The following is a 26,868-nucleotide window of genomic DNA, read 5'->3' on the forward strand; positions in this document are numbered from 1 at the left end:
TGCATATGATAGGATTTCCTTCTTTTTAAGTATGAATAATATACATTATATTCTACATTTTCTTTATCCATTCATGCATTGGTGACATTTAGGTTGCTTACATATCTTGGCTGTTGTGAATAATGTTGCAATGAACATGGATGTGCAAATGTCTATTAGATATTTTGTTTTGAAATCTTTTGGATAAATACCCAGGAGTGGGATTGCTGGACTGTAAGGCAGTTCTATTTTGAATTTTTTAAAAAAAATATTTAATTAATTTATTTATTTAGAGAGTGAGGGGGAGAGGGCCAGAGGGGCAGAGGGGGAGAGGGGGAAAGGGGGAGGGAGAGAGACAAGCAGACTCTGTGCTCACTGTGGAACCTGACATGGTCCTCTATCCTACAACCTTGAGATCATGACCTGAGCTGAAACCAAGAGTGGGCTGTTTGACTGAGCCACCCAGGCACCCTCTATTTTTAATTTTTGAGGATACTCCATACTGTTTTTTCCATAGTAGCTGCATCATTTTATAATCCTACCAACAGCATACAAGGGTTATAATTTCCCCCATCTTTACCAACACTTTATATATATTTATAGTGGTCATTCTAATAGTATGAGGTAATATCTCATGCCAAATTCTGTCTTGCACTTTAGTTAGTTGTTTACATGTCTGTTTCTTCACTAACCATAGAGTAAGCATTGCCTATTAATAGTAACCTCATAGTGCCTAGTTCATAATAGGTGCTCAAGGCATACTTAATAGTTTAATTCTTGTTAGTAGGTAAATAATATTCTACTTCTTATTGATTATACCTCTGCCAGTATGTATAGAAAGAGTTGATCTAACACCAACCATATCCTCTACTTTTTAAAAGAAAAGAACATGAACTATGTTTCAATATTATTCCTTTTCCCATGGAATTTGATTGACTCAATGGTGTAGTTATTCTATTACTATCCAAAATGAATATTTTTTTTTAAAAGAAATAAACATCATTATATTGTTTTGTAAGTAAGGGCTTTGTTTTAAGTTAAAGTGTTATATGCTATAAATTAATACCTAAATGCTTACTTATATGTAATATGTTTATCTGTAATAACATATATAGGAGAAAGTGTTTTGCATATGATAAATTGGACCTAACAACCAATGACAACTCATAGTAAGTGAACAAACTTCTCAAAAACAACTGGAACTACATGATTTATTGAACACAATGGGATGAAAATAAGACTTTTTACCTTTTCTCCTTTAGTGTTGTACTCAAAGGTCCTCAACATTTTCTATTACAGTTTGCTAAAGTGTGCTAATATATCTCTACATTTTATTTGCAATGTTATTTTATCTTTCTCTTGGACATCTGCTCATACTTCATCCTTTTGAGAATTTTTTAAAGGCTGTTTCCCCCTAAGATTGCCTGCTATAGCTATGACTGAAAAGATATGTACAAAATAAAAAATAGGAGAAGGACAGCAGGGCTATTACATATGGTCCAGTCACATTAGCTTAGATCAGAAGTGCTTATTCTGTTTTTTTTTTTTACATCTTATGTCACCTGGTCTTTGGAATCTGACTTTAGGCAAACTAAGAAAACACAAATTCAGTGGATAGTTAAAAGGTCACAGTTAAATTTCTTAGGACTTGAATTGAGTCACATCTGGAGGGACAAGCTTGAGTACCAAGTGCCAGTACTAGTGGGAAAAAAGCACAAAACTTTACACATTGTGAGAATTCCATAACAAAAAGGACAACCATTTTAATGTATGATTAAAATTCAATATTTGTAAAAATGACTACAAAAATAAAACCTCAACAAAAAGAAGGCCTTGATGGATAATAAGCAATTCTAACACAACATTTGTGTTGACCTTTATTGAGTAAAATATGTTGGTAGTTGTGCTCGACATGATGGAAGGGGTTGGCTTATACTGCCTCGCTCTTATTCTTCCCAATCTTGAGGATCCAGCAAGCTAGGATGTCCCTAGGCTTTGCTAGTATCTGCAAGCAATGAGGTCACATTAACATAAATACCTGCATTTTGCTCCTTGGTGGTGTTCACCTGTGCAACTCAGGGGCCTCAACTTTTTCCTGCTCCCATTCAAAACCTCCCTTTTATTTCTAGGATTCTCTGGGAGAGTTCTCCTGAGACCTGAAAAACAAGACCATTAATCTGCTCTTGTCTCTTTGAAGTCTGCTGGTTGTGAGTCACCCACTGTCACTTGCTGGTGCTGTGCTGAGTGTCTCGGTCCCTTCTGTTGCCCTTTCCCCAACTGTTCCACATTTTATCACTTGGGCTTTACTCAGCCTGTGTAAGTCACAAATTTCAGCGAGTTTCTCCTAAACACAGCCTCTCCAGCTCCCATCTTCAACCTTTAGCTGTTCTTCAATCTCCACCTTCTATATTCTACCCACTGCCCTTTACATCTGTATGAGCATGTGCATGTGCATACACACACACACACACACACACACACACACACACACCCACACCCACACCCACACACAACCCTCACGTCCTTCACACAGTTCAGGCACTCAAAAGCCAAACCTCTCTAGCCAAAAGACAAGAGTCCTTCCTCATTTCAACCCAAGCAAATAGGTTTGGAGGAAGAAGAGGAGGGTATGCTCCATGTATTTGCAGTCATTTGCCTGGGTTCCAGCATGAATATCCAACCTGATTTTCATGATATGATAGAAAGGGGAAATCAGAGTGAAAGGGGTTGAATAGGGCCACTGGGGTGTAAAGTAAGAAAATAAGAAGAGAAGAGCTCAGCTTTTGGAGTTTCTTGGAAGGTACAAGGAAATGAAAGCAGCATATAGTACTGGTGAAGAGTACAGACTGCTGGGTTTCAGATCCAGTTCTACCACTTATGGGACTTAGAGCAGTTACTAAAATCTTCTGCACTTAATTTCTCTCATCTCCAAATTGAGAATAATAATAGTATCCACCTCACAGGGTTATGGTAAGGATTGAAGTAATTAATATATGCAAAGTACTACTAAGTGCTATATAAGTATTGGCTATTGTTATTTATTATTATTATTTGCCACTGAGCCTATAAATTAATCCTAGATTCTGTATCTTTGCCTTAGTCAGGAGTTGAATTAATCTACATGTATCTGTCGGTTCTGAAGTTATAATCCACGTCTCTGGATCCAGAGACACTTGTGTTCAGTAGGCCATTAAAACAACCCACTCACTCATGCTGTTCTTATGGCTTCTCTGAGCTCCTGGGCTCCAGATAATTCCTGTGTTTCTGCTTCTCCAAGCCTGCTACCTCTGTCTTCCTTAACCAAATCGGCCTGCTGTCTCTGTCATCATGAGTAACTTCTAGACATCTTTTGCTTAGCTGGACCTGTAGTCTTGGCCTCTCTGAGTCAGCCCTCTCCTGGTGTCAGATGTACTCTGCCATGACAGCGTCAGATATTCGGAGACTAGAAACAGATGGATTATGATAAACACGATATATTGTGCCCTCACTCATCTTGGCAACAGGTGGCTGCTCAGCCAGCTGGGGTCTTTCTGAGGACACTCTCCCAGGCCTCCCTCTGACCATTTGCACTCCAGTCCAGATGGTGACATGGCTCCTCAGAGTCCTGAATCAACTTAATGGGAGATGGCAGGGTTATGCTGATTTTGCCTAGGGTCTAATACAGGCATAGAGGTTTTTTTTAAAATTTTACTTTCTAATTCAGGAAAAAGGAACAAGCCTTATGTGAAAGTCATGTTCACAATGTGGTTTCAAATTCTGTCATAGGAAGTCTAAATTTACGTGATTAAATTAGCATTCATAAATGCCAAGGGCCAGAAAGCAAATTAATTTGTTTTTATCATTGGAGAAGAATAAAGATGACTTTGGGTAATCTAAGGTATTAGGTTATTTACTTTGTCTATCTGATTTCCCTTTGTAAAGATTCCTGCTACATCAAAATCATGGCAAACATACTTGTTATTATATATTGGGTACAGGTTCGCCTTGGTAAGAGATGGAGGCAAGTTGCTTTCACTTAAGGTTAAAACTACTTTACATTATATTCTGGAACTAACCTACTTTCAAACAAATTATGGCTTAGAAGAACAGTACATATTTGCTTAAAGTTATCTCTGCTTATACAGTGTTTTCCAATGCATTTATGCAAGTGTTGATTAAATCCTTCATGTTGCTTGAATGCTTTATGATCATGAATTGTTGGTTAAGGAAATCAAGGAAAAACGTTCCAAGACCAAGGCATAGACATTTTTGAGGTTTAAAAAGAATAAAAATAGTATGGCATTATTTAAGACTGGTTGAGAAATTTATAATAACTGCAAAGGATGTAGTTTGTGGACTTTTCCCAGTTAATTTAAAAATCCTAAGTATCGAAAATTTTAATCTTAATATTTAAACATGAACTTTGGAATATCTAGAACCAGAAAGGTTCTCAGTTCTAAAAGATAAGTTTAAATATATATGTATTTTTCTGATAGAGTAGCATACTTATTATAGATGTATGCTAATCTATGACATTCTGACATACATCTGTGAACCATTAATCTATGACATAAAAGCTTCGGTAACATTCTTCTCAGTAACACGGCTCCTTATTGAAACATGACAGAATTCTGATGTGGCCTCCGTTGTTTCCTTGTCCATCATCAGCGTTTCATGTGTCTGCTATTTTCCATGTCTAACCCTGGAGATTAAATTCAATGAACAGGAAAGAAAAGTTAGGGAAGAGAGGAAAACCAATGAAGGGCAGAGAAATCAGAGCAACAGCAATAATACTGCCAACATAATCTTCAGTATTTTGAGGATCATATTTTTAAAAAGGTAAAATCATGATTTTCATACAAATATAAAATGAACAGTGTCAAAGATTTTATTTAACTCATTAGTTAATGAGGAAACCAGTAAGATGTTGCAGCTGGTTAAAAGGGGAATTTATATTCTCTGTGGGACAAATCTATTTGCATTTGAATGAAGAGAAACCGTTTGCATAACTATGGATGAGAAACTTTTTCATTACTATCAGTTTTCTAAATAGGCTAGTCAAAGGGGGAGATAACCCTAGTTAGTGATTGAGCTAAGCAGAACCCCAATTTCTTTCTTTCTTCTCCTTTTCAACCATTTAGAAGTCATTCACAATTTTTCCTGATATTTGTATACATGGTACTTAGGAACTGAATTGTGTTCTCCCAAATTCATATGTTGAAGCCCTAACCCCCAATGTGACTATATTTTGCCATAAGACCTTAAAGAGGCAATTAAAGTTAAATGAGGTCGTAAGGATGGGGTCCAAATCCACTATGACTAGTATCCCTATAAGAAGAGGAAGAGACACCAGGTTAACTTGCATATGCAACAAAGACCATGTGAAGACACAGCAAACTGGCCATCAGCAAGCCAAGGAAAGAGGTCTTAGGAGACTGTAAACCCACCAACACCTTGACCTTGGACTTCTAGCTTCCAGAACTGTGAGAAAATACATTTTTTGTTGTCTTAGCCCCCCAGTCTGTGGTATTTTGTTATGGCAACCATAGGAAATGAACACAATTCCTGAATCCTACTATAACATGAGTAGAGGAAACATTTCAAAGAGAGTACTGTTTTATTCCCAAATTAATGAAATTATGGAAACTTAGCAGCTGGCTGACCATAATGCCTATCCATTGATGCCATCTCCCTGCTAGCTCCCACTTCTGTGGCATTTGAACCCCCACTTAAAAGGGATTGTGAATGTCAGGTGAATATCATGAAGCAAAAAGCCTCTCTCTCCTTGCTGCTTCCAGAGACAGTTTTGTCTGCCAGCTCAGCACCCTCCTCTTTTGTTCTCCTCCATTTCTCTCCAATTCATCTCCCAGCTTCTCCTCCCTCTAGAAACATCCCTTCCCCAGGAATGAGGCAGAGGACAGGCACCAAGGTCTATAGGTTATATCATAATACTAAGTTGTATTGGATTTTATGTTAATTTGGTTTCTGTTTAAAAAAAAAAAGGCAAACACAATCTTGTTAGCTGCTATTCACTACCCAGTGAACCTTGCAGGTCCACTTCTGAAACAGAACTGAGAACAGCCCTACCCCCAGGCAGCTTCCAATCATAACTGTTCTGAAAACATTATCAGCACAATCTCAAACTCTTACTGTTATTCGTTTTTTAATTTGAAGTATAATTGACATATAATAACCTTTTAGTTTCAGGTGTACGTCATAGTGACTCAATATTTTTATACATTACGATATGATCCCCACAATTGATCTAGTTACCAAATCTATCACCATACAAAGTTATTACAGTATTATTGACTATTTTCCCTATGCCGTACATTTCATCCTCATTACTTATTCTATAACTGGAAGTTTGTACCTCTCAGTCCCTTTCACGTGTTTTGCCCATCCCCTGTCCCCCCACCCCCGCTGGTAACCAATAGTTTGTTTCCTGTATCTATGAGTCTGTTTCTATTCTGTTTTGTTTGTTCATTTATTTTGTTTTGTTTTGTTTTTAGATTCCACACATAAGTGAAATCATGCAGTATTTACCTTTCTCTGTCTGACGTATTTCATGCAGCATAATGCCCTCCAGGTCCATTTTATTTTTATTCTTAAAGACTTCACATCTCTTTTGGTACCTGCCTCAAGGTATCAGCATCCTTAGGCCTTTGCCTCTAGGCTCCTTTTTTTTCTCTTCAACTCCTTTCTTTCTTTTTTTTTTTTTTTTTTATTATTTATTTGACAGAGAGACACAGCGAGAGAGGGAACACAAGCAGGGGGAGTGGGAGAGGGAGAAGCAGGCTCCCCGCAGAGCAGGGAGCCTGATGTGGGACTCGATCCCAGGACCCTGGGATCATGACCTGAACCGAAGGCAGTCGCTTAACCGACTGAGCCACCCAGGCGCCCACTTCAACTCCTTTCTTATAAAACAAGAAATTTGAAAGCTTCTGAGGGGATATTTCTGAACCTGTAATGCTTTTTGCCTGGAAAGTTTCCACTATAGAAATTTCACTAACACTTAAAAAATCATCATAATGGGAATGGCAGAGTAAGGAGATCAGTAGACCCTAAGCAATTTAAGTGGTGAAAATTATAAAAAAAATATTTAAAGTCTCTGGAAATTTTCCTGAGGGTATACAGCAAATGGAGAATCGTTCAGAAAAATCTACTAAATCTTTTGGTAGGAACACCAGAGTCTATGGTATTTCAGCCACAACCCACTCCATCACCTCCCCCATGTTATGAAAATCTACCTGGTGTAGGGAAGGAAACGGGAGCTCCCTTCTTCCCCAGCTCCCATCCTGGGGCTATAATTTCATCCTAGGAGGGGCAGGCTGCCAGTATTTCTCTCCCCTCCCTCCCCACCAGCTTCAATTCCAGTTAGCCATCAGGAGGACCAGGCTGACCTTACCCCATCTCATCCCCATTCATAGGGTAGAAACACTGTCTCAGGTGTGGCAGGCCTTGAATCCTGGGAGCATAATCTTCTCCTCCCCAGTTGTCTCATCTGGTATAGGTTCCACACCAGAAGGGGCAAGCTGAGGAGACCAGAGGCAACCACGCTCAGCTGCATTGCTGTGGTGCTGGAGTTCTGCCTAGGGAGAAAGGCAGACTGTTAGGATGAAGAGCTCCACCAGTTGAGGGGACTTACTTCATATGTAACAGATGGAAAAATATATATCATGCAAACAGCAACCATAAGAGAGCTGAAATGGTTATGCTAATATAAGACAATGCAGACTTTAAAACAAAAAATGTTTCTAGAGATAAATAGGGATATTTTATGATGATAAAAGGGTCAATCCATCAGGGAGATATAATGATTATAAACATATATTCATCAAACAAACATTTGATAATATTAACTTCATGATCCAAGAACAACATTTCTAAAAGATTCAGAGGTATTAACAGTAAACATTAATTCTGACAATTGTTGAGCACGAATATGGGCCAGGAATTGTGACAGCCTTTGGAGACCCAAGTATATAGACCTCTAATCCTGAAGAATTTAGTAGACATAGGCATTAAAAAATTATTAATTTGCTAATGTAATAGGATGAGGGTTCTTACAGAGTATTTGAAGAAAGCATTTCAGTAAAAAGGATTAATTTAGCACAATAATAAAAACAAAACAAATTCACTCTATTAATAAAGTCTTACAAAATTCTTTTACATCATTATTTTATTTGATCCTAACAACTACTTGCTTTTATACAGCTGAAGAACTTGAAGTTCACAAAAGTCCGAAAAACTGATATGTAAATATGTTTACAATTATCAAAGGAAAAAAAGTTGCCCACAGAACTATGTGCATTATGTGATTCCATTAAAAATTAAATGAAATATACATACGGAGAATAGGTTTTGGAAGCATATAAATCAGAGTGCTAAAAGTAGTTATTTAGGGATAAATAGGATTGTGGATATTTTTTATTTTATTCCTTTTTATTGTATATATTTTCTGCTTTTTCTTTAATGAACATGTATTGCTTTGGGCATATTAAATTCACAAAACAATAAAGTTGAACCTCTATCTGGGACCATTAACAAAAATTAACTCAAAATGGATCATAGACTTAAATGTAAGACCTAAAACTATGTAACTCTTAGAAGACTTTGGAATAAATCTTAAGACCTTAGGTTAGGCAAAGCCTTTTTTCTATAATGCTAAAAGTGAAAACAAAAGTAACAAAAGAAAAAATAGATTGAACTTCATCAAAATTAAAACATTGTGGTGCAAATAACAATAAGAAAGTAAAAACACAATCCACACAATGGCGGAAAATAGCATAAAGATCTCTTACAACTCAATAATAAAACAAAAACCCCATTATATAATGGGCAAAGGGTTAAGACATTTTTCCCAGGAAGCTATACAAATAGTCAGTCAGCACATGAAAGGTATTCAACTCATTAGTCATTAAGGAAATGCAAATAAAACCCCTGATGTCATACCTCTACATACCCACTAGGATGGTTATTATAAACAAAAAAAAAACAATAGCAAGTGTTAGTGACGAGGTGGAGAAACTGATATTCTTATACATTGCTGGCGAATGTAAAACAGCACAGCTGCTTTAGAAAACAGTTTGGCAGATTCTTCAAAATGTTAAACAGTTATAGAATCCAGTAGTTGCACTCCTAGATATATACTCATTAGAAATGAAAACACATATCCACACAAAAACTCGGACATGAATGTTCATAGCAGCATTATTCATAAAAGCCAAAAAATGTCAACAACTCAAATGGCCATCACCTGATGAACGGTTAAATAAAATGTGGTCTCTCCATACAATGGGAAGTTATTTGGCAATAAAAAGGAAGGAAGTACTGATACATGTACACTATGGATGGATCTTGTAAAAGTTACGCCAAGTGAAAGAAGCCAGTCACAAAAGATTATGTATTATAGGAGCCTGTTTATATGAAATGTACAGAATAGGAAATCTATAGAGATAGCCGATAGATTCTTGGTTGCCTGGAGATGGGGATGGAAGGAGCAGGAAACATTGAGGATGACTGTTAATGGGTATAGGGTTACTTTTAGGGGAGGCAAAGAGGCTTTAAAATTAGATTGTTGCAAAATCCTGTGAATATACTAAAAAAACATTGTATTGTACACTTGAAATGGGTACAATTATATGGTATGTGAATTATATCTCAATCAAGCTTTAAAAAGTACCATATCTTTAGAGTGCATTACGGTTAGCAAAGATACTTTCCTAGACATTTCTCTTAAACATCACAGTAACCTTTGTTGCTATTTCTTAATAATTTTAAAGGTATTATTTTCAATGAGTTTTTGAAGAGAGGGAACTGAGTTTCAAAGAGTGACTTGTGCAAGGCCATGTTAGCAGAGCTAGGAGGTGGATACTAGATCTGAATCTAAATCTCCTGCTCTTTCCACTTACCATGCTACTGGTTATATTACACCTGCAACTATCAAATTTCAATATGATTTTTGTAGTTACCTAAAAGTTGTACCTGGATGGGCACCACAATTTTGTAAAACCCAAAACAGAATCGTTTAGAATTATTTGCATGTGACACTGTAACATTGAATTTGTTTGAACTTCTGTGAGCCCGTTGAAAGGATTACATTTGAATGGAATAAAACAATTGATTTTATCATGAGATTGCCCACATTAATCGCCTAGCTAGGAACTGAGGAGAAAAAAATTTATATAATAGTCTTCAGATCTCCTTTACTTTTTTTTTAAAGATTTTATTTATTTAATTATTGAGAGAGAGAGAGAGACCAGGGGGAGGGGCAGAGGGAAAGGGAGAGAGAGAATCTCAAGCACATTCCCTGCTGAGCACAGAGCCAGATATGGGGCTTGAGCCCATGATGCTGAGACCATGACCTGAACCAAAATCAAGAGTCAGCTGGTCAACCGACTGAGCCACCTACGCACTCCAGATCTCCTTTACTTTTATATGCATATTTACTATGCTAAAATTCCAAAATCAAAGACGAATTGAAAAGTGAATGAAAACAATAACAGCTCTCTTAATCCTTGGTCACTCATATGTAACTAGACATTTATATTTTTAGTAAGTTAAAACTTTGTACGTTTCACTCACTGTAGATCCAGAACAAATAAACGGCTTTGATACTTTTAATATGGTTTGTGGGAAAGTGCCTGAGACATGGGCAAGGGTTAATACACTTAATAATCTGACTAATACTTTTTTTGGAGGGGTCACGCAGGTCTCCTGCTTTCTGCTGTAGCTCTCTCTACAGAGCACTGCATTCTGAATGCTGAAGCACAACACCTCCTGGACTGTAAAATAAAACCATTAGTTCTCTTTGACCCTATTCCGGGATAATTTGACTAGAAATTAATAACTGTCAACTGGAGATATTTTGCTGGCCCTAAGGCAAAAGGATGTGTGACTCCTCCTTCAGGTTACTCACAGCGCATACCACATTTACATTCAAAGATTATGTTACTGACTGGAGTGGGGAAAAGGATTTTAATTTGCAAAACAATTATTGCATTTTCTGAGGTCATGAATTTGGTTTTCTAGATGTTTCAGATGTTTTAAAGTGCTGCCTCCCTCAATTGCTGAGTAACAAGCAAAGCTAATGATACGGTTTCTGCGACTTTGTAATACCATGTTCACTGTTTTACATTTGAACTGGATTTTTATAAAACATTTTAAACAAAATTATCCCATGACTACAATATAAAACAATAACAAGAAACAAAAAAAATCAATGGCAAATAACATTTACCTATTTTTCTTGAATGAGCTGTCATTTTCTTGAAATAAAAAAAATAGACCCTACAAGACAAATTTTAAATTGTGGTTGAAATTTATTTCACTATACTTTTCTTCCTCTCACATATTTTCTCTTTGTCCTATCCCTGGCCAAAGAACCAAACACTCTTTTTCTTTCTTCATGCACATTCTCCTGTGCTGCTAATTCGTGGCAACAATTGTCCTGAATCTCTAAAAGCTTTGTGGGCATTGTTACTGGAAGAGGGGTATCTTTTGATTTTTTAATCCCACAAAACTCTCATTTGTTGAGTGCCTTCTTTGTGTTAGGAGCCTCCCCTACGTGACCTCACTCATCTCCCAACACTTTGAGGTGCTATTTTCATCTTTACATGAGAAAAAATGAGGCTCAGAGAGGTCTGATAACTGCCAAAGGTCACCGAGCTAGTGATGGGAAGCATTGGAGCCAGCTTTGGTCCCTAAATTCATTGTGTACTTTTCTGCTGCCCTAGTTGACAGGTCTCTGCCCATCTTCAACTGTCCTCATCAAATTGTCATGATGATCGGATAGTCTGGGATCCCGCAGCTAAATTCTCAGGGCCCATGAAGATTTAGATTAATGTCAGCTCGAGGCAGCTTTGTTTTGTGTCTTCATCAGGACTTTAAAAGGACAGGACTTCATCAGGACTTTAAAAAATGAATTCCAGCAGTGCCCTGGAATTCATTTGGATGGTGACAGTGACACCTGAGTTCCTTGGGGGCCTCAGGGATGGTTGGACACTGACAATCTGGAAGCTAAGCAGCTACCTTTGAACACAGAGGAGGATCGTGGTTGTGCTTATAGTAGACGTGTGTATCTCTCCCTCCAATTGCACGGTAGCCAGAAGGAGAAATTCAGAGGGGTTGCAGCTGTAGGTAGGAAAAAAAAGTTTGGGCATTGCAGCAAGACATAGCTGAGTTTGCATCTCATCTCTGCTGTTATTTCCAAATGAAATGAGGCAAGTTAGTTCGTAGGAGTCTATTTCCTCATTTGTAAAATGTGGATGGCAGACCTTAGCTCTCTGAATTGTCATGGGGATGAAATTAGGTTATAAAAAGGAGTAGGTAGTAGGCACTCAACAAATGTCAGTTGGCCTAATACTTCCCAGAGATCCAGTGAGGAGGGACAGCCACGGAAAGAGTGCTTGGGTAGATTTTGTACTTGATTCTATGAGACTTCCAGGCTGGCGGCTTGGGACTCGGGTGTAGCTACTAACGCATGACAGCTCTGTGGTGCTTTATCATGTGCCACACATTCTTTCATTATTTCACTTGATTCTTATAAAATCTTTGTGGTAGGGGCATGACTAGCAATTTATACATCTACTATTTAAATTCCATTTAATACAGATGAAGGGACTGATGCTTGGAGAGGTCACATAACTTCGAAAAAATCAGAGAATTGTTAGGGAGAGACGCTAGGAAAAAAGCCAGGTCTTTCTTCATCGGTGTCTTCATTAGGGGTCTGTCTTGAGAGGTGGGGACATGGTTGTGCTGCAAGGTTTATGGCATTCAGATTGACTTGAAACCATGGTTCCTACTTCTCTCATTCCCCTCTGAAACATGTCTTAAATAAGAAAGCATGCCTTCTAATGGGCAACATAGAATACATTTCAGTGATATTTTTGTAAGCTTGGCAATTTATGCTGATTGATTTGTTGTGTCCCCAAAACAAGTATCATTTCTATATTTTCAATTACCATTTGCATTTCCTCTAAGATTTTATACCAGTCTAGTCATCTAATGAATTAAATTTGCATTTATTTCACTTCAGAAAGGTGAGAGAATTTCCTATTATAAATAATTTAACTGAAAAAATTTACATAAATTGAATTCTTGGCATTTCATTTTAATGGTATTGGCCATGGAAAGTAAACAGCAACCTAACTTGATAGCTTTTTTTTTTTTTTTTTGCATTTTGTCATTGAAAAGATTTTAAGGTAATGTCAGTTTTTTTTTTTTTAAGTAAGATTGTATTAAGGGAATTGTTCACATGAGCAATTATAGTTTTCTGATTTCATTACACATACCATAAATGATTTCTTTTGGTGTGCACTGCTACCTTAAGTAAAGAAAAATAGGAAGAGGATAATTTTTACTGATAAGAAACAGTTAAAAAAAAAGTTCAAATGAAGGTGTAGGGAAGGTAGTCATATACACAGTATTTCTACTATTTCTCTGCTCAGGAAATCAGGCCTGGTAATGAACGTAGATTGTTCCGTTCAATTTCAGCTAGTAGCCATAATGAATCAAATTACTCTATAATCTCATTAATACTAAATAGCTCTCTTTCTAGCTTTTGGTTTCCTAAATAACTATCCATCCACATCTTGGTTAAAGACTTTCCCTAGTGCCTTTAGTATTAATGGATGGCAGCATTCTTCGATGGCTACTTGAAAAGCCAAAGATCATTTACTGCATTTGGAAAAATCCAATGGATGTCTGACAGGACATGAGAGTTACTTGCATCTGTCAATCTCTTATTTGGGTCATCAATGTACATACAACATGTCAGTTAGATGATCTCTGTAGGAGGAAGTAAGCCTTGTTAATCCCTATGAAAACCAGAAATCGCTATTCCATCATTCCAACTTAATGGCTGATTTTTATGCTGGAAGAACAGTGCATATACATTTAAAGTACCAAGATCTCTGCAGATTCAACAGAATGCTAAGTGAAACAGAGATGCTTTCGTTGCACAATATAATGAATCAGAAACATGAGAAACATAAAAATTTTAAAAACATAAGCCTAGATGTCAGATTGCAGAACAACAGCAACTCAACTTTTTTTTACTATGTTTGATGGGAAAATGTTAGAACAAACTATTGCACTTAATCTTGCATAGGCCCAGAATCGGATATACTCATTCCTCATTTGTTTCTGCATATTATTAGAATAAAATTTAAAATCCGTTTTAAATTTTAATTTCCTTTGTCTACAACAAAGAATGTGTATATGATTATGAGTCGTGATGTAGCTCAGTTCATGATTTAGCAATGGCAAAAAAAGTAGGCTACTTACATCAGTAACCCTGATTTGTAATTTCCTTCATAGATAAGTAATGAAATGATATTACATATCTATTCAAATAAAGATTCCAAGGTGAGCTATAGGCAATATAGGTACAGGAAAAAAAAATGTGAAGTTACTTTCTACGTGATCATGATTTTATGTCAATGAGATTTTAAAAGCAAATAATGGAAAATTTTACACTGTGGTTTCTGGATTAGGTGTAATAAATTTGGTCAAACAAGTTTGATTGAAATTTGGCTTTTATGGCTATAGATAGTTATCAGTTCTGAGCCAAAGGAAATGCAAAGTTGGGAGTGTTATCGCTTTGATACTCTTCTTCTAGCATAAAATACTAAACATAATGGCCTGTCTCAGATTACAGATTACTCCTTTTTCTTACATTCTCATAATGCCTTGTTTGTCAATCTCTAATTGAATAGCTCCCTGTATTAGCTTCCTAGGGCTGCTGTAACAAATTACCACTAACTGGGTGGTTCAAGATAACAGAGATTTATTCTCTCACAGTTCTGGAAGCCAGAAGTCTGAAATCGAGGTGGCAGCAGGATTTGTTCCTTCTGGAGGCTCTCAGAGAGAACCAATTCCATGCTTCTCTCCTAGCTTCTGGTGGCTGCTGGCAATCCTTGGTGTTTCTTGGTTTACAGCTGCATAACTCTGATCTCTGGCTCTGATTTCACATGGCCTTTCCATTTGTGTCTGTGGGTTCTCAAATCCCCCTCTGCATTTTTCTTATAAGGACTCTCATCATTGGATTTAGGGTCTAGGATGACCTCATCCTGAAACCCATAATGTAATTATATCTGCAAAGACTTTTTCCCAAATAAGGTCACAGTCACAGGTACTAGGGGCTAGGACTTGGACATATCTTTTTGAGACCCCCCTATTCAACCTACACACTCCCTAGTGCCCTAGTTCCATGAATTGGTTCAAGTCTGACCTAAGTTTCCCAGATGGCAGAGAAATAAGAGAATCAGTGATAATGAAGTTAATTCTTCATAAAGTCAAATGAATTAAATATAATGATCTTTTGTTCCAAGATTACTCTTTCCTAGTTTCTTCTTATTCAAATGTGATGATAATAATAGATAATAATAATAAATGGAGGTTCTTTGGGGGAAGGGAGAGGGCACGTTTTGGTAAAGACCATACTAATGTAATAAAGCTCCTAATCTGATTTCTCTATTAGGACTTTTACTTGGCAGTAGCCCAAACTCCAACTATGTCTGAAAATACAGCTGTTGGGTGCTCTGGAGTCATTCATCCAACGTACATTTTTTGAATATTTATTTTGTACCTATTACTGTCCAGCTATAAAAAAGACATTAAATGCCCATATTCTCATGAAGCTCACATTGTAATGACTCACATTTTTTAACCTGGCCATCAAGGGGTAAGAATCATTCTAATCAGCTACAGTGAAAGTCATTTTCAGAGAAGGATCCCAATTGGCTCAGCTTGGGTTATGTGCCTTGCCCACCCTTGAACCAATTACTGTGACTGTGAGCAAGGTACTCTGATCAACCCAGCTTGGGTCACATGCCCAGCACTGAGGTCCACATGATAGGCCTATTGCTAGCAGGAGGGAATAGCACCTGTATAAACAAAGTCAAAAGATATTTATGACCTTCTGCTACTGGGACACTGAGCATTGCTAGAGGAAATCACAAAACTGTTTTTGTGCACTACAAATTCATGGCATTCAGTCTCAGGTCTTTACTGATAGTCTATGGTCCTTTTGTTCATCTTGGTGTTGATTTTGTGCATTTTTTCACTGGCAACCTGTTGAGATGTTGTGTTTGATGCTGGGGAAATAAAGATAAAGAGTGCATAGACCTTACTCATAAATAACTTGTGGGCAAGAATGACTTTAAACATTTAATTAAAATATAACATGGTTATCTACCCTCAACAGGGTATGGGATAAGCGCCATTTGCAGAGATGAAGAAATAACTAACCAACCCTAGAATAGGTTGAGATTCGCAAAGAAAAAGAGAAGTATGGAGTGGGCCTTCCAGGCATAGATAATAAATGGCACGTAAAAAGGCATGGGCGTTTCAAAGGGCACCACATGTCTGCAGATCAGTTTAGGGTAGCTAGGAAAAGGGTGTGTGGTGGGGAGAGTGCAAAATGTGGCCAGAGGCTTCAGAGTGGAAGTTTTGCATGACTTGGATGGCATCTTTTAGCAAGCCTCTTAAAGGTCTCTGCAGCCTCCAGATTCTCCTCTTTTCCACCCTGAGAGTTGTCATCAGGTTATTCTTCTTGAAGTTTGCTTTGGTCATGTCATCTTCCTGCTAAAAAGCTGACGTAGAAGTAGCAAGGACACTTGAGTTTTTGGTGGGAGGGACAGCCACAGAAGAGAAATTGTTGCTTTCTGACCAATAAAAACAGATTCTGCCTCAGGTGCCAATTGGAAAGCTTCTTTCCTTCAAGAGGCTGCTGATAACCTACAACAAGTTCTGTCCACACAGTGAAGGGCAACTCACCTTCGACGGGTCTTGGATGACAGGGGTTTCTGGACTGCCTCAAACTCCTCACCAAGTCAGTGTAGTGACCTGAGAAACAAATTGGTAGAAGCAATGTAGGATCTCATCAAATTGAAATATTCTTTTTCTTTTTTTAAGATTTATTTATTTATTTATTTTAGAGGGAGAGAGAGAGAGAGAGAGAGACAGAGAGCATGATCACAGAGGGGAGGGGCAGAGGGAGAGGGAGAGAGAATCTCAAGCAGACTCCCCACTGAGCATGGAGCCTGACACGGGCTTCAAACTCACCACCTTGAGATCATGACCTGAGCCAAAATCAAGAGTCAGATGCTTAACTGACTGAGCCACCCAGGTACTCTTGAAATATTCTTATAATCTTCTTTTGTGGCATTAACAATTTCAAATATAATTAATCCACGTGGGAGGTTCTGAGTTTAGCTGTAAAATCACAAAAGAGGCCAGATTATACAATATAGTCTCCTGAATTTGGTGATGATGTCATGGAAACTCAGCATTCAGAGGACATCTGGAGGTTTATTTTTCCTGGTTTTGCAGCCCAAGTTTAACAACTCTGAATTTTGTGGAAACTGGGATACTCTAGCTGGTAAAGCTTATTCACAGTTGACTTAAATGCTCAAAGAAGTTAAAGCAGGCAGAGAGGAGTATCTTTTCCGAATACTGTTCAAGGACAACTTGAAATGTTGGGCTCTGATCCTTGTCTGTATTAATCTAGGTTATAGTCTGTTTAGTTGGACTAGATAAAAAATTGTTCAACTTTTTTTTTCTCAAAGGATGAATCATTTTTAGCCTCAAATTATAGATGTATTAGTTTAATATCTATCTGTCTTTTTAGTCTGCATATTCAGTCATATGAACTCAGTGTAATATAGATATAAAATATTTTACTTTTTCTCCAATAATTGAGTTCAAACATCCTCAGTTGAATGGCCTTTTTCATCCCTTACCTACGATTGGACAAGTTCCATTGTTTTCTAGTCCTTTGCAGGTTTACAAAGTTCAGTTTAAAGGTTCTATCTCACATCTAGCTCAAAGCACTACCCATCTTCTAACTCACCCTTGACCAGGGAGGGAGGCTTGCTAGGGAATGGGGGGAACCTATCCCTTGCTTTCCCCTCTTTTTTGGGGCCACTGTGTATCCTTTAGAGTGTTGAGGTCTGGCAAGAAAAATGAGAGAAGATATTAAATAGCACTACTCAATAGTACTACTATGATCCTTTCATAGCTGATGACTTCTGTATAACAGGCACCCAAATCCTGGCTTCCCTATAGGATGTATGTGTTTGTTCTTCAGGGGCCCCATGGGATGGTCTCCACTGCATCATCCCTGACAGGGGAGATGGGCTCCTGCAAGACTTCTCCCAAGTCCCATCAGCTTTGGATCCCAATGGTGCACCCTATAACCTTCCATTGCTTGGCTTGGGCTCCTTTGTCTGTCAGATATCCCATTGGTTATCTTCTGTGGTGTTCCCTCCCCCCCAAGCTCAATGATTCTTAAATCCTTGCCACTTCAAATGGAAGTGTGCAGGCTAGCCCACTAACCCCTCTCCCCAATTTCACACTATTTACTTTAATTTTACTCCAATTCCTTCCCCGTGTCCACCTAGGCAACCTCATATGCTACATCAGTGGATATCCAATCAAGAATTGAGATGGTAGTCTATTTTCTTTGCAGGCACTTCCCTTACAAGTGGCTTTCATCTCTATCATACTCAAAGCTCCTTTGGTAATAAATACTTTGTATACCCTCTTTTTTTTAAATCATGAAATAAAATTCAGAGATAATAAAATATCATAAAAGAAAATATTTTAACCTTTAAAGAACATAATTTAAGAAGAAGAAGAACAATTTAACACTATAAAATAAAGGAAAAAGAAAAAGGATGTAATTTATAATAAAATAATAGATAATATATATTAATATGTAAGTGCTCAGGCATGATTGTACTGGAAAACATAATGAAGTAGTCCGATGCTTGCATTTACTTATGGTGAATACTTGGATTTAAGATAAAGGAGCCAGAAGTCAATCTGTATATAGGAAAGAAAATTAAAGGGCAGAGAGCAGGTGGACCCTAATTAAAACTAATGGAATGATAAGTAATAATAACCTGGCTTATATGTAAATGATAAGGAAAAAAGGAAAGAACCTTAGCCAAGGCAGGGATAACAATGCCATGGCAAATTACAAACTGTCAAAATGGAGAAAATTAAGAATTAGCAAATGATCAAATAACACAGAAAACATACTTCCGGACTTGAAATACCACCACATGGGCAAGCATATATTCAGTAGTTTAATGTCTGGCAAGACATGTGAAAGATATGAAGGTGTAAAACAAATCTTCATTGGGTGGGATTCGCCTGGGCATTAAGCATGTCTGGCACCCCTGCCTCTTTCCCATCAAATGCCTGTAGTGCCCCACAAACACAGTAATTACAAAACCAAAACCAAAACCTCTCAAATTTCCAAAATGCTCCCTAAGGGATGGTTCCTCCCTTGTGGAACAAGGTTTAAAAATATTTCTTTTACAACATTAAACCAGACCATCTCATTGGTGCATCCCAGTTATGGACTGTTTTTTTTTTTTTTTTTTTTTTGCCACATTAAGCTTTAACATGATGTCACTGGTCTACCCTGAAACTCAACACTGCATTTTCTACAAATGTTGTATTGGGGATGTTATTTATATCACAAAGGGTCTTCTGTGCAAATTAACGGGATATATTTATTTCTGATCCAATATTGGGATACTCCAGCTTCTCCTGAGTACTATTCACTTTGAGTCATGTATCTAACCATGTTTCTTTGTGTCAGGCAAATGAAAGCTTAGCTTTCTGTCTTGTATCCAGTGAGTTGGCAGAATGGCATAGAATACCTTGTATATACTAGCTTCATTCTTGATTTCTATTTTATTTTCTGCTTTCTTTCCCCTTTTGCTTTTGTCATTTCATGGGTTTATTTTTTTTTTTTTAATATTTTTTTCCCTGTTGGGACAAAATAACTCAAAACTTCCAGTTTTAAGTTTGCAGACTGAACACATGCCCTAATCTCCTCTTCCTTGCACCAAACCCTTGCATCAATATATAAAACTATATACTGTTCATAACTGTGGTTGCAAATAAGGGTTCCTGTGGTGGCCCAGGACCTATGAGGAGAGAAAGGGATTAAAAAACCTGGGGTCTTTGTAGGTGATATCTACCCAAGAAAGCACCATAGGATGTAGAGCCCAGGGATAAGGGGCATGGTACCATGGGAAGGACAGCTGCTCAGATTGATCTTTCAATATCTCAGTATCATCTCATATTCCATACCAATTTGCTCACATCACCGATTGGACTTTGGTAATGCAAAATATTATTTTTGCTTGGAACTTTTGCAGCATATGTATCCTATAAGCCACCTTAAAATATTAAAGTGGGTTATAAAGAATCTCAATGGTGTGATTATTAGTCATATCTCTCCACTAATGCAACTGCATATCATGGTTACATTTTAATCATCTTCCTCCCTCTTCTTTTTAAAATCCTTATTAGCAACTCAGCATTTCATCATTTAAATTAAATGTTTATTCTAACTAGTTTATTTATTAACATTGAGTATAAGTAATTTTAGGTTTACTCTGAAATTAATAATTCGCACTGAGCTTAAGTCAACTTTCCTATTCTTGAAGCATTGGTAAGTCCTGATTCTGCAAGATGTTCTGCAGAGAAATACACCTCTTCCTAGTGAATAATAATATAATAGTATGCTGTCTGTCATATACTAAAATGATGCAATTGACCAACTGTCAGGAAATGTTCTCTGAAATCTTTTGTAGTTATCATGCTGAATTACTCTGCTGGCTGTTCTTAGGGATGCAGTCTTGTTGTAGAAAGAATTTTCTCTCTATGAAGTTAATTGGCTCAGGTAGGAATGAATGTGCAACTTTAGCCTCATAAGCATCATACCTTCTAACCAAGTGAATTGCTTAAATAATATTTATTATTATTATGTATAATAACATTTTGTTTATTAAAAGCCTGATGCCAACTGCTTTCTGCATAGTGTTAATTTGTCTCCAACTGTCTGGGAATTAGGGAAGAGCCAGCGAAGAGATAGAAGAAAGCTGGGAAACAGAAATGGGTGATGGGATGAAGTATAAATTAGCTTCAAATATAGGCATTGAAATTCATTCAAAAGATTTTCTTCCTGGTTTGAAAAAAATGTTGTGTTGCTTTCCTTGTATGAAAGGTAAGTGGTTAAGCACTTAATGTGGTGATATTTGAAAACACAACTGTATTGCTTCTTCTGTTTATAAGAAGCATGCCATTCCTCCTCGGTAGCTGGGAGGTAGGTTATTGTCTCCCTAGAGAGATCAGGAACATGAATAGTTTCTTTTGTGGTCTTTGGGTTTGGAGGTTGGCTGTCTGATTGTCCAGTACTTCATGATGTGCCACAAAAAAAGGGATCAGAGAAAGAAAGGCTGGGTTGTTGTTGTTGCTGTTGTTGTTGCTCTGTGTTGTATTCTGTATTGTGTTCTGTATTCTGCTGTTTTGTATTGTTTTGTTTGGGGAGGGGCAGAGAAATGAAAGCTTAGCCTTTCAGAAGGCAGGAGAATTCCTCAGAGAAGAGGCCAAAGGCTGACTGCCCTTTTGGGTGGTGGACACCAGGTCTCACCAGAAAGCAGAGCCTAGGAGGTGCCATAACTCATAAATGACATCTGTATGGGTGTCAGGGAGGGCTGTGCACTAGGGATGGTCATATGCGGGACCACAGCTGAAGTGGGCAGTGATGGCATGGATACTACCTGTAGAGTGGTCCACCTTTGCACGTGGATGAGCATGATGAACATCTCAACTGTGACCAAAATCTCTCCTCCTCTATTTCCTTGGGATTCTGTAAGCTCAGGGGAGCTCGGGATTCTGCAATCCTCCTAAGGGAGGGAAGGGAGCCATTTAAAATGACTGACATTGCTGACCATAGCAATTGGGGGTCCAGAGGTAGACTTGATTTGACGTAATAAGCAAAGGTGACATTTTCTTGCACTTTGGTTATATTAGCACACACACCTTACCCTTTTTCACTGCAGAGAGTTTCTAAAGGGATTAGTATTATTCCTCGCTGTTCAGAGGCGGAATAACAGAACTTTATTTTCTTTAAACTCCTGTACATACAAAATTGTAGAAACAGTCTTTTTATTTTGTGGAAACTCTTTAAAATAGGTCCAACTGATTTTTAACTGCTGTGTATTTGAACTGACAGTTATGTTAATAAACATTGTATTAATAAAATAGAAACTACTTCTAATTAGTAGAAATTCAAGTTACAATCTTTAACTTATCATGTAAAATAAATAGACTATAAACCTCATTGCTGATTTGTGAATTTCCAGGGACCAAGTAGTAATTGTTTGACTTACTGTTGTAAAGAATGTACCCAAGTGACAAATAGAATTATCATTTAAATATGCTGAGGCTGACATAATTGAATATGTTGTGGAGTTGGTATAAGCTATTTAAAAGTACTCTAAAATGGATGACAAACATAACCTCTGATTGAATTGGCACATGATTCAGAAACTACAGATTTTTCTTATGATTCTATCAGGGAATAATTAGCTGAAAGGATGAGCTTGGTGCCTAAGATTAATGGTAGCATCAATAAGCTATTTGAACTCAATAGGCTAAAAATGAACACATGGAACACAGCAATTAAGCACAGTTGGTTTAAATAAAGCACCCTTACTTGCCAGGAAAATTACCCACTGTGTTTATGTTTCCATTGGGAAATATTTCTTGGGATCGGGGCAACCAAAGCATTTCAAAAACAATAGGAACAATAAGCAAGTTAAAAATACTTCAGAAAGAAAGAAAGAGAAAGAAGGAAGCCTTCTGGCTATTACTATCTTAAATTCTTAGTAGAATAACAGAGTGGATATTAAGAAAAAAAGTATTATATATGTATGAAGAGAGTAGTGGAAGCCTGGGAGACAAACAGCATGGGCTTATACAGAACCCATTATAGCAGACATATTCAATTTCATCCCTTTGATCAAATTACAAAGTGGATGAAGGGAACTCAGTAGATATAATATATCTGGACTTCACTAAATCATTTGTTTTATGCCTTTTGAAAGCTTACTTAAAATTGTAATTAAAATTAGCTTAACTAGTTACAATGACACATTGCCTAAAATAAACTCATAAATAAAAAAAGAGAGATCAGATTTAGCAGCCATCTATGAGTTGAGAAAGAGGGAAATGAAAAGCTCCAGAATGGGCACTGGAGAAACAATTGGTCCCTAAAGACAGTGAGAACCATGAAAAGAGCAGAGAGGTGAGATGCTAAAATGTGTTATAGAATGGAATGGACTTTTCAGATACTAGAACTCAATGTTCATTTTGTGGCATCTGGAAAAAATGGGTATTTTTACAACATAAGCAATGACAGAGATTCTGTGTGTAGCCATGCTAGCAAGAGGATTTTCTAGTCTACCACCACCTGATAGTTTTGTTCCTAGAAAACCTTAGTTATCAAAAGTTGTTTCGCAAAAACTGTTGTGTCGGTGCGAAAAAGGGCCTCAGGTCCTAAAGAGTCTGAAAACTGCAAAAATAAAATCCTGTTTTCCATAGAAGGTTTAATAAATATTGCCTTAGAGCCCATCTAGGTTTTAGTCATTAATAATAGTCTTTGTATGCTCATTATCATTAACCCTACCATTAGCACAGTGCTTCCATATATTCATATCATCCTTATTACCCCTATTATGATAAAGAAAGCAGCTGTTGTAACAGTTGCTTCATTTTTTTTCCTTATATGAATGCGTTGGCACCCAGACATGATCCTGCTATAACAGATAATCTCTGTTTGCAAAATATGTTTTGCAATTTATCAATCACATCATATCCAATTCAGAATATGGAAATTCACACTGTCACATAAAAACTGTATATAGAAGTATATTGTTTAACAACGCACCCCAAATATGTGTCATTCAGGGTAACTGGCTATAATTTTCAGTAAATTCCACTAGATGGTGAAATCCTATGACACTGTAGTATACTGACATTCAAACAAATTCCAGAGCTCCCCACTCAGAGCCCTAAGCTTTTCCCTAGAGTGTCTGATTGCAAAAGCTCTCATAACACCCTAGCAGAAAGATCCACTGACCTTGTCAGGGCAGGGAGATGCATTTTCCTTCTACTCTCCTTGCTATAAAATTCCCCCCCAATCCCCAACGTATGCTTATAAAAGTTGGCTGTGCTTTATAAACTGCCAAAGCTTATAAACCAGAAAATATGGTAATGTGTTAAACAGATATGTAGACTTTCCTCTCCAGTAGCACAAAATTCTTTTTAAGGCAAACATACTGTTACTATGAATCATGATTCTGTTTTCATCTCTCTATAGAAATGTAATTGAAAAATAACACACTGGGGTTATTTTAGGACTAAGAATTAACATAAATTGTGAAAAGAAAATGAGTAACAGAAATGATATTGTCATTTTTGGAATTTGGACATTTATCAACACTTAGAAGTTAGAATTCTGTTCTTCCCAAAGAATTAATTCACATACAAGGCAGCATTTTAGAAGATTAAAAGTTTTAACTGTCTTTTGAGAAAAAAAATAAAAGTCCATGAAAATATTATGTATATGTCTATTTGACAACCCAGAACAAACATGAAAATTAAGAAGAAAAACGTGAAAACACAAAGTAAAATAAAACAAAATATTTCATGTTTCACTAAGTCATTAAGATGCCCACAATCTGTGAGATCAAGTTTTTAATGGCTTTTTAACATTTTTTACTTTTTTCCCCCCACTCAAATCAGACAGTTGCAACAGTCTAATGTGACTAGTCAACTTCCAGGGTCGTAGAGGTGGAATATATTATTCAGTATTTACAAAATTTACTTGCCCAAGGAAAGCCTTCCTGGGGTCCTTGGGTGGCTCCATCGGTTTAACGTCCAACTCTTGGTTTGGGCTCATGTCATGATCTCAGGGTCGTGAGATTGAGCCCTGAGTTGGGCTCTGCACTTCATGTGAAGCCTGCTTAAGGTTCTCTCTCCCTCTCCCTCTGCCTCTCCCCCCCAAAAAAGAAAGTCTCCCTTTTGGAGGAACATCAAGTATGAAGAGAGTTCTGTTGTTTACAACAGTCTGGGAAACCAACTCATGTTCCCAACTAGAGCTAAGGGTGGCCCATGATGCCATTCCTGCCTTAGACACTTTTGTGTTATCAAACCAGATGGGTGGTTTTCTTAAAATCCAGACAGTGCCGAACATAGAGTCTCTAGGGAAACCAACTTGTTAAGGTCTGAAGATCGTTACTTCTGAAAAACCTGTAAGTTTTCTTGGGCCACAACACCTTGTGTGTAGGATATGTTTAGCTTAGGGGCACCTGGTTGGCTCAGTCCGTTGAGCGTCCGATTCTTGGTTTTGGCTCAGGTCATGATCTTGCGGTTGTGAGTTTGAGCCCCATGTCGGGCTCTGTGCTCAGTACAGAGTCTCTTCAGATTCTCTCTCCCTCTCACTCACTCTCTCTCTCAAATAAATAAATAAAATCTTAAAAAAAAAAAGGATATGTTTAGCTTAGATTTGGTCACTTCCTTAGTGAACACACTGCTCAAAATTAAGGTGGTAGATTACATCTGACTTGGGATGCACCCCTTATATTAAAGAGTTAAATGGTATGGAAATTGGAATGAGGCTATGGAGTGATGGCAGGGATTTATGATCATGTAATCAGAAGTGGAGTTGAATTTTAGTGTCATAGAAGACCTTTATTTTGTGTAGGTAAGCTAATTAATGTATTTGTTAGTTATGTCAAGGTAGACCTCACGACCTGGCCTAAGTAGGAGCCAGTATTGGAAAGAAAGAACCTCTGTTCTTCTACTGAGGAATAAAAAGAGTTTGTGAGCTGTCACTGGCTACCTGGTAGGCCCTTATCTTAAAATGTACCTGGGATTTCGTTTTATTCATGTATGGTATGGCCAACAGATCAGGAGATGATTGCCATTAAAAGGATAGTTTGTTACAGTTCCCAAGAAGAGACAGGATGCCATGCTGAGCAAGGCCACATGAATAAGCACCAGGACCAATAAGAAGCAGGGGGAGAGCATGGGCAAAAGTCTTTATTGTGGGTTTCCAAGTAAGGAATGAGTGAGGCAGGATAAGCAACTGAACAGGTTTTGGATTAGTATGAATAATTTGGGGGACTCTGGGCTCTGGGGCTGGTCTCTAGTTGTCTAGTACCTGGCCCTAGATGATTAGGGCAGAGGAATATTGCCTCCTGGTGTGTAAAAGCAAGACAGCAGAGACAGTTCTGAGTTTGGGTTCTGGATTGGCTAATGAGAGATGTTCCTCCCGGACAGTAATTCACTATCTCTAAGAATTGGCTGGCCCTGGAGGGGCAATCTCTCCCCGGATGTGAGGGCCCAGATACCAGAGCTTCAAGAATATAGAAAATAAAGAAATATAGTTAATACAGGACTCTGAAATGAGAAGAGTCTAGATAGTAAAAAATTTCAGAACTTAGCCCCAGTATCCTCTTTGCTATTATTCTAACATACTATGCAAGCTTCTGTCTCAGGGCCTTTGCATTTGCTATTCCCTTTACCTAAGCTGTCTTTCCAAACTTCTCTCTATGGCTTCCTCCCTTATTTCCTTCGCATCTTTACCTAAGTAACACTGGTAGAATAAATCTTTCCCCGACCACTTTACATAAAGTTGCACCCTTCTCAACAGTCCCTCTACCTTCCCTGGTTTATTCTTCTTGATCACACGACTCTATACTCACATACATTTTATTGTTTGTTGTTATTACAGTTTATTATTTTGTTCATTTTACTGTTTATTGTTTATTAAACTCTCTAAAAGCAGTATTTTAAGAAAATATTTTGTTCACTGCTGCATCTCCATTATCTTGAACACTGCCTGTACATAGTATGTACTTAATAAATATTAGTTGAATGAATGAATTAATGAATGGGCAGTGATGTTCAACATGCAACCGAAAGCTGCTTTCTGTTCTCCTGAAACCTCCAGTAATACCCTGCTGGACACACAACCTTGGGTAATGGTGCTTTGGACAATGAACTGGGAATAATGTCCAATTGGGGATTAAA

The 26,868-nt window shown here is 37.5% G+C and overlaps 1 long non-coding RNA gene across 3 annotated transcripts in view; it reads right to left on the minus strand.

Annotated features, from left to right (window-relative positions):
• Window positions 1-1,507: 1,507 nt before the first annotated feature.
• Window positions 1,508-26,868, minus strand: part of LOC118525130 (uncharacterized) — a 30,270-nt gene continuing 4,909 nt past the window's right edge. The window contains exons 2-6 of one of the 3 annotated variants that reach the window (XR_013449279.1): window positions 21,549-21,674; window positions 17,029-17,178; window positions 16,741-16,809; window positions 7,367-7,550; window positions 1,508-4,660 (exon numbers count right to left, since the gene is read on the minus strand). This is a non-coding gene — a long non-coding RNA (uncharacterized LOC118525130). The remainder of the gene's footprint in view (window positions 4,661-7,366; window positions 7,551-16,740; window positions 16,810-17,028; window positions 17,179-21,548; window positions 21,675-26,868) is intronic. The other 2 variants (XR_004911991.2, XR_004911992.2) reach the window with 2 other exon arrangements.

This window comes from Halichoerus grypus, chromosome 6, assembly GCF_964656455.1.
Source record: "Halichoerus grypus chromosome 6, mHalGry1.hap1.1, whole genome shotgun sequence".
In the NCBI taxonomy this organism is placed as follows: domain Eukaryota; kingdom Metazoa; phylum Chordata; class Mammalia; order Carnivora; family Phocidae; genus Halichoerus; species Halichoerus grypus.